Raw genomic sequence first — 15,849 nt, forward strand, 5'->3', positions numbered from 1 at the left:
AGCACCACAGGGCAAGTGAAATGGTTCAATGGGTAAAGGCATTTGACATTAAGCCTAGTTACCTGAATTCCTGACTTCTATTCTCAGAACCCAAACAGTGGAAGAAACCAATCAACTCCCAGGAGTTGTCCTTTGACTTCAACATGCATTGTAGCATGCATGCATGCATGCATGCATGCCTGTGTATGCAACATGTGTGCATAACCACCCCATGTCTTCCCTCCACTCACAAACAAAATTATTTTAAATGTATCTGATTCATGCTGAATGAAGATGCATATGCATTCTCAATCTCTTATAGAACCCATTAATGTGTACTGAAATGGAAAGTAGTACTATTAAATATTTGTATTGTTTCTAGTTACTAAATTTAATATAATCCATTAACAGTGAACATATTTGTAGCCAGGCATGGAGGTACACACCTTTAATCCCTGCACTTGGGAGGCAGATGCAAGTCGATTTCTGTAAGTTTGAAGCCAGCCTGGTCTACATAAGGAGTTCTAGGACAGCCAGTGCTACACAGTAAGACCCTGTCATAAAAATCAAACAAGACCCTGACTTCTTAGCTAGGCATGACGGCACACGCAAAAATCCCAGTTACCCAGGAGGCCTAGGCAGAGGACTGAATTCAGGGTATGAACCAACATGGATAACATATCAAGATCCCACCTCCCCAAACAAGCAACAACAAAAATTAAAAGGCAACACTCCCAAACTTTTTTCCCTTGTGCTAACTCTTATTAAATTCCCACTTAAAACAAACAAACAAAACAAAACAAAAAACTATGCACAGATGCCAGGAATTCTGGTGCATACCTTTAAACCCTGCACTTGGGAGGCAGAGGCAAGGCCAGCCTGGACTACAAAGCAAGTTCCAGGACAGCCAGGGCTACACAAACAAACAAAAACTATCCCAAGGGGCAGGAGAGATGGCTCAGAGGTTAAGGGCATTTTCTCCTCCTGCAGAGGACCCAGGTTCAGCTTCCAACACTCATATGGTAGTCAACAACCATCTGTAACTTCAGTTTCAGGGTATCTGATGCCCTCTTTTGGCCTCCAGGGCCTCAGACACTCACAAGGTACACAGACATACATATAAACAAAACAACCATACACATACACTAACAATAAATCTTTTAAAAAAATCATAAAACAAGAGTATCCATAATGCTCTGAGTGGTGGTGGTGGATGCCTTTAATCCCAGCACTCAGGAGACAGAGGCAGGCAGATCTCTGTGCTCAAGACCAGCCTGTTCTACAGAGTGAGTTCCAGGACAGCCAGGGCTACTTAGAGAAACCTTGTCTGGAAAAACCAAAAACCAAACACACAAAATCAAACCAACCCAAAAAACCAACCAACCAAACAACAACAAAAAAACTATCCATAATGCAAAATTTCAAAACCCAAAGTAAATAAACATTTACTTGTTCTATTACTTCAGCTTTGCTTCCTACCTGCCTATTATTCACTCATTTATATTGCTTTCTTTCTGCCTTACTGGACAGTCCACCCTCTCCCTCCTTCCCTTGGCTATTTCATCAGCTAACAAGGCTATACCTTTCTACACTAACACTATCCTAGTGCTATCTTTTCTCCAAGTTTCACATAAACATTTCTGTTATAGTTTTTCTTGTCTTTTTTTTTTTCTTTTTAGATTTATTTATTTATTATGTATACAATGTGTGTTTGCCTGTATGCCTGCATGACACAAGAGGGCACCAGATTTCATTTCAGATGGTTTTGAGCCACCACGTGGTTGCTGGGAACTGAACTCATCTGGAAGAGCAGCCCCTGCTCTTAACCCCTGAGCCATCTCTCCAGCCTGCCTAGTTTTTTTCTATTCACTATCAAGTATCTGATTTGTGCCATGTGCCTACAGGAAGAAACAAGACATAGCATTTACCTTTGCCAGGTAGATACAAAGAAAATGGACTGGTAAACAAACAATTGTACTGCACTATACTGCTTGGTATATCTGACAGGGGTTATTACCTGGCAGGCCTCTACTATAATGCCCTATGTCATTTCAAACCAAGTCATTCAACCTCCATGTCTCAAACAAGATATTCCTCCTATTTTTCTCTATCCTAATTAACCACAGATCCAAGAGAAACAAAACAGAAAAACCTTTATTATTTTCTTACTATTCCTTGGAGTTCTAATGAATTTTAGCAGTAACTATATCCTCCTCCATCTATCCTTCTTCAAAGTCACTCTCTTCAGCAATGGTTCTCAACCTTGCCAATGCTGTGACCCTTTAATATAGTTCCTCATGCGGTGGTAACTACCAGCCATAAAATTTGTTGCTATTTCATAACTGTAATCTTGCTACTGTTATGAATTGTAATATAAATATCTGCGTTTTCTGATGGTCTTTCAGAACCCTTTCACAACCTCTGTGAAAGTGTTGTCCAACACCTAAAGGGGTCACAGGTTGAAAACTGTTGCTGTAAATTCTACTAATTCCTTACAGAATTTCTAAATATTATGTATGATTCTATAGCCAATTCTTCTCCACCTTCCTCAAGGTCTCTGTTAATGGCTAAATGAAAACAGAATGAGGACTGGTGAGATGGGTCAGTGTTTAAGGTACTTGCTGCCAACACTAAGGACTTGGGTTTAATTTCAGGAACCTACAAGGTAGAATCAGAGAACAGACCCTACAAACAAGTCCTCTGGCCTTCTCATGCATGCATAAAATAAGCAGATGAATCAATCAATCAGAGTTGGTTGGAGGCTGGAGAAATGGCTCAGGAGTTAAGAGCACTGACTGCCATTCCAGAGGAACTGGATTTGGTTCCCATCACCCACTGGGTGGCTCACAACCATCTTCAACTCCAGTTCTAAGGAATCTGATGCCCTCTTCTGACTTCTGCAGGCACCCATCTTGCATGGAAACAAAACACCAATACACACAAGATAAAATAATGGCTTCTCCTTTGACATGTTTAATTGTGATGCAAAAAGACACCCTTGCAGTTTAAGATGATACTTAAATTCTCTAATGAAAAAAAGATTATAATTAAAAGGGGGCTGGGGAGACAGCTCAGTGGTTAAGAATATTAGCTGTTCTTTCAGGGGACCCCCAGTATCAATTCCCAGTACTAACCTGATGACTCACAACTGTCTATAACTGTAGTTTTAGAGGATCTGATACCCTCTTCTGGCTTCTATGGCATGTATGTAGCACACATGTATGTAGTGGAACTTTTGGTGTCTTAAAAAAAAACTTGGTTATGTTCATAAACATATTTTTGTTTTAATCCTAGGTGTCAGATATGGCACTGCTTTAGAATGTCCATAGCAGCAGGCTATTTGCCTCATGCAGGTTCTGAGAAGGGCGTGATCTTTGCTAGCTTCAGAGAGTTTAATTCTAAGGACTCTGGAGACAGAATAAATGCCAGAGCCAGGATAAAGAGGGGTGCTCCAAGAAAGAAGGCAGCTGTTGCTATTCCCCACTGTTGCTCCTGTTGCAGTTTGAAGAGAAGTTGGAGATATCCTGAAACAAAGTTTGGACTTGCCCCAAAGAACCCAACAACCCCAACCAGCAGGAAGTAGCTAAAGAGAACTATGACCCCTCTCCCCACTAACCTTTCTCTCCTATCTGGTGATGGGGTGTTGGAAGGGTTCCGGGTGGAGAAGGAAGAGATATAAGAACCCCATTAAAATAGTTTTTTAAACGTCACCTACACAAGCATACATGCAGGCCAAACATTCAAATACATAAAAATGATTTTAAAAATTAAAAAGAAATTTAAAATGGAAAGAATATCAAATGAAACCCTAATTCTATGAATCACGTAAGTCTTCAAAATCTTGAGCCCAGCTATCATTTTTAATCTTATCAAATCATACCACATAACCCTCCAAATAGTTCACTTTTAGGCTTTTAAGCCTTTGTATATGGTGGTTCCTAAGTGAGAAATGTGCTTCTATTCCCTCAGCAAGTTTTTCCCCCTCCAATAAAATTAGTGACATAGTAAAGGAGTCAGTACTTCCATCCTCCTTCTGAAATGTTCACTAATGCTAAGCTTTAACTGTTTTTTTTTTCTTTTAAGTTTTATCAGAAGAATTATGGTATATACTATGTAATAAATAAATATTAACTATAAACCACCATGCTATAAACTGGAAATACATGGTCACAACTTAGTATACTGAGAACTATTTGTGGTCAAGGATTCTATGTTTTATTTATATTTTCTTCATATGCTTGCTTACTATAAGTGCTCAGTAAAGTTGAATGGTTGATATACAGCATATACAGCTCTCCAAACACATGTATTCCTTAATTCCTTACCTATGCAATCAACTGAGGATCAAAATATGTGTGTGTGTATGTGTATAAATTACATCTACATGCAACATGTACTTTCCCTCAGAGAACCTAAACAGTATAGCACAACAAACAAAAAGTTACACAGTATCATGTATTCTAAGAGATGAGTAAAAGTATGTGAGGGTGTCCAGATTATATGCAAATACACCATTTTAGCATTGGTAGGGTCTTTGAACTACTCTCCTGCCCTGCAAAGACACGGGGGACAATTCATGCAATAGCATGAATGTAATGGTAAGATATAGTAATAGAAAGACAAATGACCAATGTGCTACACTATATGCAAGTACTTGGAAACATAGTTAAGAAAACTAATAAGAACCCAAATCTAATAACAGCACATTCTTTTGAGAAAAAAAAAAATCTCATTTTATAGCCAGCACCACCTGGCCTTAAAATCTTAGTTCTCCTGTCTCAGCCTCCAGGCTGAGGGATTAAGGAAATATGACAATTACACCAGCTATTACCCTTGAACATCTCAGACTCCAGCCAAACTCCAAGTGTCATGGCCAAGAAAACTAAACAACACTGAGTCTCAAAACCTACCAAGCAATTCCTTTGGACCAAACACACTCATCACTTGCTTTCTACTCCCCACCATTTTGCATTGCTCACTAAGTAAACTGTGTTTCTCAGTAAGCAAATGAATATAGTGTTTTGGAATCTTAAGGAAAAGGATGCTTTAAAAATCATATCTAAAAAGAAATATGTATTAATTGCTGAGTGCCAGTTTTAGGGCCAATGTGGAAGATCTGAACACATTATTGCCAGTGTGCCACATTAACCTTGCCAGAAGAGTATTAAATTTGTATGACAACCCAAGCTAAGAAAGGCTGGGTAACTTGCTTTACTTCACAGAGAAATTATGAAACTATTAACCCAAGCATCAAGGTGCTTCTGCTCTTTTCTGAGCTGTGTCTCACTCCTTGGTATCCCTAGCTCCATTCTTTGCCTATTCCATCCTGTCCTCTGTGCTGCTCAGTTGTGTCCTAAAATTCAGCCTGGTTAATTAATATTACTTTCAGTTCAGGAACAAGAACAGGAAGTAACAGAACAAGACTCAAAGATGCAATAGCAGGCCAATTTCCACAGGGCTAGCATCTTTTAAAGTAAAATGAGTACGGAGGAGTTGATCAGCAGCAAAAGTCACTATTGCCATGACAGTCAAGAGGATCTGAGTTCAGATCCTTTAAAGAAAAGAAGCCAGGCAATGTAGCATGTGCCCATAAATCCAGCACTAGGGTGTGGGTCAGGAAGAACACTAAAGCTCACTGACCAGGTAACTGAACTGATGAGCTTCAGATTCAGCAAAAGAACCTACCTCAAAAAATGAATGCAGAAAGCAACTGAGGACAACCCCCAGCGTCCACCTCCAGCCTCCACAGGTACATGTGCGATCCTTCCCCCGCCACCAAAGAAAAAAAATAAGGCTCTATGGTGGGGCTCAGTGGCAGAGCATAAGCTTCACATGTGTGAAGCTCTGTGTTTGATCCTCACTGCTAAAATTAAAGAAGGAGAATATGGAAACACAGATTAGTCTCAGAGCTTCTCTTCTGTCAATTTTAAACTTTTTTTCCTTGCACTAGTTTTCACATGAATTTCTCATAGTCTACACCCTGAAGAGGATGGGACAGATCTATAAATTCAATGAATCCCACCACGTCTTTAAATATATAGATTATTTTCCACCAGTAATTGCTAAACAATAGACATGGCTTTGTTTTTAAATCTCTTAACTTGGGCTGCTGATTTGAATTGTATTAGTGAGGTAATGGAATCAGGTGAAAGTAAGCCTTCTGATTAATTGCAGCTTAACTTTTAAAGCCAAAACAACAAAAGAAAATTATTGTGGTTATACTTGAAATTAAAAATTAGAAAAGCAAAAAAACAAAACAACAAAAAAATTTAGAAAAGCTAGCTTATGTAAAAGTCACTCTTTAACAAATTATGAGAAAGCTTTCTTTCAAACGTTCCACAAGTTGCAATCTTTCTACCTCACAGTCAAGCAGTTGGGACAAAACTTCACCCCTTTAGACATGGTTAAGTGTTAGGTTCTGTGGCACTAGGCTTCCACACCGCCACCAACTAGGATTTCTCCCATCTCCTGTCTTTTGCAGCCATTATTCTACCTTCTGTCACCAGGACTGCTGTACTCTCGGATACCTTTTAAGCAACAAGATTACAGAATATCTGTCTTTTTCAATATGGCTTCATTCATTCAGGATAATGTCAAGGCTGATCAGTGTTGTAGAAGGCATGGATCACTTTTTTTTTTTTTTAAAAAAAGGATTTTGTTTAAAGGCTCAATCACAAGTCACATATATACATATATATTCGTATAAATACATGTTTATCCATATCACCCAGGTTAAAACCCTGAAAATTAATAAATGAGGGACTGGAGAAGAGGCTCAGCAGCTAAGAGCACTTATTCTTATAGAGGACTTGGTTTCAGATCCCAGCACCACATGAACACTCACATCCCCTGTAACTCCTATTTCACGGGCTGTGACACCCTCTTCCAGCCTCTGCAGGGACCAGGCAGGGATTCAAGCAAAGCCCTTACAAAATGAGTATAGTAAAATGTCTACAGAAAGTAAATGTTTTCAGTTATTTTTCATTTTCTCATGGGTAATCAAGCTTTTTATTTACCTAAAGGTAATAATGTAGTAATAGGTTTAAAAAAATTTAAATTTTACATACTCAGTTATGTACAATGAGGAAATTGGCTCCTACTATTTTATTACTTTTCTAAGAAAAGAGAAAAACATCACATGCAATAACCCATGAGCTAGGTTTAAGTAGGTTCATTTTAATCAATGAAGAAACTAAACCTTAAATTTATTGAGTAGCTTTATCTCCAATCAAATAGTAAATTAAGTCTAAGACCTTGGGATATCCATGTCTTTCTGGTCACAAAGTTAATACTCCTTCCAGGATAGGTTGATACAAACAGGAGTAAGAAGAGAAGCGTCATGAAACAATTCTTTTACCAGTGTTGATTAACTGAATGTAAAATGCTGATACTGAAAACATAAAAGGCTGAAAATGGTCTTATGTTCCTATGGCTGCTTCAGTAAACTATTTTTCTTTCCTATAAAACTCTTTATGCTGGCTTCATGCCACTTCAAAGCAGTATCTCTAAAACAAAATATTTAAATAGCTATCTAAAAGCCATTTCACAATAGAAACTACCAGAAACAATAGGAAAATTAGCTTACTATCAATGAATTACTACTGCTTATTGTTAAGGTCATTCATTTTATTCTTCCAAACCCTGATAGCATACTTTTTAATTTTTTTTTCTTTTCTGAGCAGATCTTGGACACATAACTTACATTAGCATTATATAATTTAAAAAAATGAATGCTATAAAGTATTGTAAGGTCTTTCAAAGATTTTTTTCATCTTTTTAAGAAATTAGTGACCATAAATCCTCCTCATACATAGTTTGGAAAAATGAATCTGTTCCATTTAGAATATCCACCTACTATACTTGAGATCTGGAAAGTGTGATTATTCACCCCTCTTCACTCTTCATAAACTTAATGTCAAGCAAACAAATATTCAGTAGAAAACTAAAACCGAAGAGAAATGCAGTAGTATTTTCTCTTTTTTGTAACTTGTTTTTTTCAGAGGAAAATGTTGAGAGCAGACAAAAAATGTTTGCTAGAGGCCTGGTCAATACTGACAAGGAACAGAGGAACATTAGGGAAGTGTACCAAGTACAGGGGAGGCAGTTTATTAGCATCTCACACTCTATCAGCATTTATGCAAGAAGATACAAAATTTACAAATATTTAAGTTCCATACATGTTTTAAATCTATCTGAAAAGACCATTTCTTAAAGCCAAAACCAGAATATTGCAAACAGAAGACTGGTTAAGCATTACCTTTTTGAGGTCAGACAGATAACAGCTTTTACCGGAATACACAGAGGATGCAACAGGTAACTTGCTACAGTAAAATGTTGCTTTTGCAAGTAATGAGAAGTCTAGACACAGAAGATCCTGTCATAGCAAAAGATTTACATCACATGTCCGTACTTCCTATTGCCAGAAACAGTTTACTCACCAGGATACCTTTACAGGCACAATTAATTTCAAAATATTAAAATCATTGGCTATTTTCATCAACACTACATTTAATTCACTCTACTTACTATACTTCAAACATTCTCAGAGTTGAGTAGGGCAGAGTGGCTCACACTCTTAAATCTCAGCACTTTGGGAGGTAGAGGCAGGTGGATAGCTGGGTTCCAGGACAGCCAGGGCTACAAAGGGAGACTATATCTAAAAACAATAGCAACAACAGAACCCCATTCTCAGTCTGCATAACACTTCTTTTAAGTAGTACAAGATGCACCCTTAGAAGAAACAGATCAAGACTGTACAGCATGGGTTGTAATTACTGAAATGGACAATGAAAAATGGGAAGAGAAAGTTCCAAACCAAGTGACTGTTAAACTTTGAGTAACACTACGTTAAATTTATCACAGAAACTCAGTTAATAGACCATAAAAAGTCCAACACAAGCTACCAGTGAGCTGTGTTTCCATACTTCCAGCAGACAACAGTAGGATGACTAGCCCAGGCTAACCTAGCCTCAAAAATACTTTGCTGTAGAGCTATAGAGAAAAAAAAATTACTGCCACAAAGATTCCTAGAACCTACATACTGGCTTATGATGTAGATGCTGAGCTGATATGGTCTTAACCAGAAACTCTTAACAATTATGCATTGGGTTCTTGGGGAAGTTCAAACCTCTAAGTTTTGCAATATAGCCAAACAATTAAAATCTATTTTCATATTTTTCTGCCAAGATAATACTATTTAGCATCAATCATGAATTTAAAGGCAGAATTAGGGTTTTATTTTACTTTTTTGTGACTAAAAGAAGGGGTGGGTTACACAGGCCTTACAAAACTCTACTCTGAAAGAGAATATTCAGAGTATTATGGTCAACTTAGAAAGAGATAGGAAACTTCCAGGCCAAACTCTATAAAATAACATGTTCATTACTTGTACACTTCCATATTTGGTCAATTTTGGCACATGAAGAGAAACAAGGCTGTTAAGAGACAATAACAGTAGCTGAAGTCTTTTTTTTTTTTTTTCAGTAGCTGAAGTCTTAAGTGTAAATACTCATCCAATATTGTTTGCTTACATGTTTTTTAAACACTAACAATACCAGGAAAGGATGAAAGTGGAGAAGAATGGCCAAGTAACCAGTTGTGAAGAAACAAAAACAAGAAAACATTCCTAAGCAACTGTAGGTAAGGCAGGATATTCCTTATCTCTGGACTTTCTTTTCTTAGGATCTTACTATAAAAAATTGGTTTAAAAAATACAAATAAGATACCAAAATGATTTAGATACATGGTTAAACAAGGACCTGAAGGTACATAAGAGTTCTAGTTCTAAGACAATATTGAATGTTGTGTATTTATTTATTCACTTGCTAAAGAAGTCTAATGATATCTGACAACCTTGGAAGTTGCAAAGATTAATTATAGGCAGCCTATGTCAGAGCATTAGGACAACAGTGTTTTCATGAAGAAACTCAACACTGGCTATGATTCAAACAAACTAAATCCTTGAAAGTGAGTTGTTAAAACAATTACTATGAAATTAATTTTCATAGTAGGATTTATCTAGCTGGAAATTTACTAAATAAAAGAAAATGACTGAAACTCCAGTTATTTTGGAAAATCATACTTGTCATGTGGCTAATGTGTACCATACACTTCTCAGTACACAGAAGAAAAGGGAAAAATCCTATGTATTGTTGCTAATTACTTGTAAAATTCACATACTTGATAAATTAAGTTCCCAAAGACATAGCTTATTAAGACCACTAAGTTAACTGTAAACTGAGTTTAAAAAGCAAAGCAAGGTTGGCAGTGCAATGTGTCTTGGTGGTAGATCACAGAATTACATGGCATATGTCTATGCCATGTAGACATAGACATAGATACAGACATACACACACACAACACAGTTGAAGAAACTGGAAAAATATACCACAACATGGCAATATGACAACTTTATTCATGAAACTGATCTATATGTTTATATTAAACATGTAAATTTTAGTTTCTGTTCGTTGTTCTTTGAGACAGGGTCTTGCTATATAGCCCAGGCTGGCATTGAACTTATGATCCTATGTCAGCCAAAGCATGATGTGTGAACTAAAATTTACATACATACAAATCAACCATGCATTCAAATTTTAATTCAAATTCTGACCTTTAAAGGAAGATCATAAAGAATTCCATCCTGTGTTCACTTTCATTCCCTAAGCAAGGTTGGGTCCTTCACTTACATTAAAAAAAGTTATATTTGCACTTCCTTGGCACCAAAGCTTTTTTCCAAACGACTTTTCAGTTTGACAGTTTCACTACCTTCCATTGTTTCTCTGCCTAAACAAACAAAGCAGCTGGAAGACCACATTCTTACATCACTTTCTATTCACAAGACTGTAAGTACAGGTGTTGATCTAAATGAAAATATCAAATACACTGAAACCCAACCCCAAATCTTAAATACAAGCACAGTTTTAAAAGGAGCCCGGCGAGCCTGGCCAGTTTTAACAGTCTGTGTAGGACATTTGCTTCCAGGATAAGTGGATCCTGAGGGCACCACAGATAGGCTTGCAAGAGCAGGTGCAGACTACAAATCTGAGTTTTAGGAGACTGTGGACCTGACTACTACCAGGGAATGGACAGCGCACCCCACTGAAGGCTGGGGAAAGCCTTTGGGCGGATTCACATAACCCTGAAGGGTGCTGAAAATAAAGATACAAGGCAGGAGCAGGCAGGTGTTTCATGTAGACAGAAAGGTGCGATGCCAAAGACACTTTAATTGCAGGTTAAGAGAACCAGGCAGAAAACACTCGTAAGAGAAAGCGAAGCGACACTGAAAGAGTCAGTCTTTCAAATTAGGATCAGCCAAGGAAGCCAACCCGAGGCCCAAGCCAACCTCAGTCACACACAACGGCCTAGTGGACAACGGGAGAAACTGAGGCAGCGGACATCGGCAGATCTCCAAACAAGACCGAGACAAAAAACACAAAAGTGAAGAGAAACCGGCTTTGCTGGGAGGGAAAGACCTAGCACAAGGCAGCAGTTGCAGGGCTTGAAGATAGACACCCACCCAGACAGGGGGAACCGGTTTGGGCAGGGGCTCCTGGGGGCGGGGGGGGGGAGTTAGGGCCCGCGCATGCGCCACCTGCCCTCTGTGGCCGCTCCCCCACACCCAATCTTTGCTCCCCTCAGAACTCGGCCCGTCGAGAGAGCCCCAGCCACCCCCGGCCTGACCCCACCCGGCGGGAAGAGAAGGCAGCTGGAGTCCAGCCGGCGTGGCGAGAGGATACCCCGCCCCCGGGGGTGGGGAGACCAGGGCGAGGAGGGGAACGGCGACCGTACCCGACCTGCTGCCGCCGAGCGCCGTCCGGGAGGCTCCGCCGCCTGGGCCTCCCCGCCGCCCTGCCCCCGCCTCCCCGCCCCCTGTTCACGTGAAGCGGCTCCTTCCGCCCTCCGGCCCGCCTCCCGCCCCACCTCATAGGCCGCGCGTCCTCCCGAGAGGCGGAGCTTCCTTCCCGCAGCCCCACCTCGGCTGGGAGCCTGCGGGAGGATGTGCGCTTGCGCACAGGGCTCAGCCACGGCCCCTCTGCCACAGCGGCCGAACTAGGGCTGGAGGGCGCGGAGGCATTTCTGTGTCTACTTTTCTGGAGCAAGTCCAGTTCGCACGGCAGCTCGTAAGGCCGACTAAACTTCCCCAACATTTACTGAGGCGCACAGAGCCAGGAATTGTGAGAGAAAATAACAACATGTCTCTCAATTCAGCTTCACCCCAAACTTGTGCAGATTACGGGACAGAATCCGATCTACAAATCAACGCTTCACACTCCCTACAGGTACCCGGTTTCCGGTACTGACGAAACTAATGAATGAGATTGTTCCAATCTGTGACTCGAAAACGAGAATTTTATTTGAAAAGGCGTTACAAGTTTAATACAAAGCAACAGCAATAAAGCGAAGTTTAAAGTTCCTGTCCGGAATGAATACACACACACACACACACACACACACACACACACACACACACACACTGTAGCTGAGAAAACGGGTGTTGTGCAAGTTTTTAAAAGTTCTTGTTACTAAGGACTGAACCTAGGACCTCATGCACTTACCACGCAGCTATATACCAGACTTGCTTATTATTCATTTTGAGACAGGGTCTCACTAAATTATCCTCAGCTGCCTTAAACTCAGTTTGTAGAGCAGTCAAGCCAAATTTGAACTGTTCATTCTCCTGTCTTGACCCCCCTGAGTAGCTGGGATTACAGGTCTTTGCCACTAGGCCAGGCTCTGCTACTACACAAGCCTTACTAACATACCTCTAAAGCCACTTACTCTTCATTCGAATGACGTACATTCTTTTCCTAGTGAGTCATTTACAACGTGTACCAGAAAAGCAATTAAAAAAAAAAAAAAGCTTTGCAGCTTTGCTGCTACAGTTTCCCTTTGTGTCTTATCCTTTACAAAACACTTACCACTCCTGTTAGACAAGAGTGATGTTTCCTTTTTCCTTATACACACCCATTTTTAAAATATGTAAACAATATAAGAAAGTATAACCTCAGTCACTCCTAACAAAATGTTTACTAGTTTGGTGGTCAACTTTCATATGTTTCTTGATTCATTAGTCAAAAAACGTGTAAATTAAGTTTTCTTAAATAAAACTTTATTACATAATCAGTAGAATGTTTGGAGAAAAAAATAGAAAACAAGTTAAAACAAATTAGGAATGTCACATTTTCACCGCCAATGTTAACATTTCAGTTGACAAGTTCAGTAATCCGATGTCTTTTTTGACACAGGCTCTCATGTAACCCAGGCTGTCTTCAAATTCCTGATCCTCCTGCCTTCATCTCCCAAATACTAGAATAACTTACTGTCTGGTAATCTTTTTCAATTAACAATACCTACCTTATTTATTATTACATCTAAAATTAGATCTTTAGTTGCATCTAGTTATGTCCTTTGAGTGTTTTTAAAATGTGCAATTTGAAGATGAATGGCTCTTTGCAGATATCTAAAAACCAAAGTACAAAATTCCTGGATGTGAATGTTTGCTTCAAGAAGTCTGCAAAAAGTCATTGGGTTTGTCTTCTACACCCTACATTTCTGCAAACTAGAAGCTGTATCAGCAGGTTCAATGGATTTGAGTCAAACATTTGACTAATGCGTATCGCATTAGGATGTTGTGTTACACTTCTTATTTCCTGATATTAGATACCTTGGAAATTGTTTAGCATACAGTATTAAGTTGGCACAGCATGGGAGGCTGGCATTAAATTAGTAACAATGCTTGCGTATAGACTCTCTGTATCTCTTGCATTCCCAGCTAGCCCCAAATTCAAAATAGCAGAAGACAACCTTGGACCTTGGATCCCTTTAACTTTACCTCCCAGTGCTTTGGATTACAGGCATCCACCAACATACCCAGTGTTACATGTGAGGGATCAGAGGGTGCTTTTGTCTGCTAGGCAAGCTTTCTACACCTGAACAAAATCCTCAGCCCCTCCAGTTTTTTGTTTTTTGTTTTTTTTTTTTTTTTATTGTTGCTGTTTTGAGACAAGGTCTCATCATGTAACTAGTCTTTTTCTAAAAATAGACTTTATATAGTTTATCTTAGTGCCTACTAATGTCGTTTAATAGCTTATATCCTTCACAGAAAACCAATTAGGGGTTTTAAATATGCTTTTTTTTTTTTCCACCAGTGGGTGGCTTTGAAACCTTAGATTATATGAGGAGAATTTGGGGCTGTTATAAAGAACTTTGGTAGGCAAGAGCCAGAATAATAAGATCTAGGAATGCTAAAAGGAAAATGCAATTCAGGCTATAGAAACATAAAGGTCCTGTTGATTATTTGAAAGGACAGTAACAATATCATATTTGGGATTTTTTTAAAGAGAAAACTCTGGTAATGCTAGCAGGCAAAGCAGGAGGCAAGAGTCTGGAGGCTGCAGAAGGTCAAAAAAGTTAACTGTGAGGAAGCAGGAACTAGGATATTTAAAATACACCCCATCCAAACTTTCCTGCTTCCTGATTACTTTCTGTGGCTTGCTCAAGTCGGTCTCAGAGTCCTCCAATCATGTGTGTGTGTGTGTGGAATGTACATGTATGTACAAGAGTACATGTAAGTACAGCTTGCTTTTTTCTTTTTTTCTTTTTTTTGAGACAGAGTCTTTTTGGCCTGGAGTTTCCTGAGAAGGATTCAGGTTGGCCATCAAACTGGCATTCAGCAGACCAGCGGATTCTAACTCCTCAGCACTGGGACTACAAGTATTCACTCCAAGGCTGGCTTATTTGTGTGGGGTCTTGGGATTGAACTTGGGTCCTTCTGCTTAAACAGTAAACACTTGACCAAATGAGTGTGCCATCTACCCAACCCCATCAACCAATATTTTACTTCCATTGTTGTACTTTTCAAAGCCAGATTTTTATTTTGGCTCCTTTTCATACTTTCTTTCTCACTCATGATAATCTCATTTTGTACATATACTGTTTTCTTGACTTCATTCATGATTCCAACTTTTTGAATAATCACAAAATAGTTGCTTCAAAGATTTTGTCAGATGTGGCTAAAATGCATGGGTCTTTGAATTTGATCAACAACAACACCCCATAGTATTTTTAGTTAAATATTAAATCAGATATCTGAGATTCCTTAGGGAGAATTTGTGGACTTAGTTTTTTTCTTTTGAATGGGTCACACTTTCCTGTTTCTTTATTTGCCTCATGATTTTTTTATATTTCTAAGAAAAGATTTACTTACTTTTATTTTATGTATTTTTGTTTTGCCTGCATGAATGTTGAGTGCAGCATGTGTGTTTGTGGTGTCTGCAGAGGGAAGAAGAGGGTCTCAGATCCCCTGGAACTGGTATGTCCTAGTTAGGGTTACTATGGCTGTGATGAAACACCATGGCCAAAGCAACGGGGGAGCAAAGGCTTCCTTTGGCTTATGCTTCCACCTCACTGTTCATCACCGAAGGAAGTCAGTTCAGGAACTCAACAGGGCAGGAACCTGGAGGCAGAGACCATGGAGGGGTACTGCTTACTGGTTTGTTTTCCATGGCTTGCTCGGCCTGCTTTCTTATAGAACCCAAGGCTACCAGCCTAAGAGTGGCCCCACCACAATGAGCCAGGTCCTCTCATAGCAATCATTCATTAAGAAAATGCCCTACAGGCTTGCCTACTGCCCAAGTCTTATGGAGGCATTTTCTCAACTGAGGCTCCCTCCTCTCCAGTCTCTCCAGCTTGTGTCAAGTTGACATGAAACCAGCACATGGAGTTATAGACAGTTGTATAAGTTGCCATGTAGGTGCTGAGACATGACCCTGGGCCCTCTCCAAGAGCAGCAAGTGCTCTTAAATTAACAACTGGGCGATTTCTCCAGCCCTGCTTTGTGACTTTCGAAGTTACTGAAAATTAAGACAT

The 15,849-nt window shown here is 39.4% G+C and overlaps 1 protein-coding gene across 6 annotated transcripts in view; it reads right to left on the bottom strand.

The window, feature by feature from the left end:
- Rabgap1 (RAB GTPase activating protein 1) overlaps positions 1-15,849 on the bottom strand; it is a 124,940-nt gene that overhangs the window by 104,304 nt on the left and 4,787 nt on the right. Inside the window, exon 1 of one of the 6 annotated variants that reach the window (XM_055600005.1) lies at positions 11,775-11,824. The exons of 2 other annotated variants lie outside the window; for them this stretch is intronic. The gene's annotated coding sequence lies outside the window, so the exon portion shown is untranslated. Of the gene's footprint in view, positions 1-11,769; positions 11,825-15,849 lie in introns of those variants that run through there. 3 more of the 6 variants (XM_055600009.1, XM_055600006.1, XM_055600008.1) reach the window with 3 other exon arrangements.

This window comes from Psammomys obesus, unplaced genomic scaffold (assembly GCF_907164565.1).
Source record: "Psammomys obesus unplaced genomic scaffold, mPsaObe1.curated_primary_1811, whole genome shotgun sequence".
In the NCBI taxonomy this organism is placed as follows: Eukaryota; Metazoa; Chordata; class Mammalia; order Rodentia; family Muridae; genus Psammomys; species Psammomys obesus.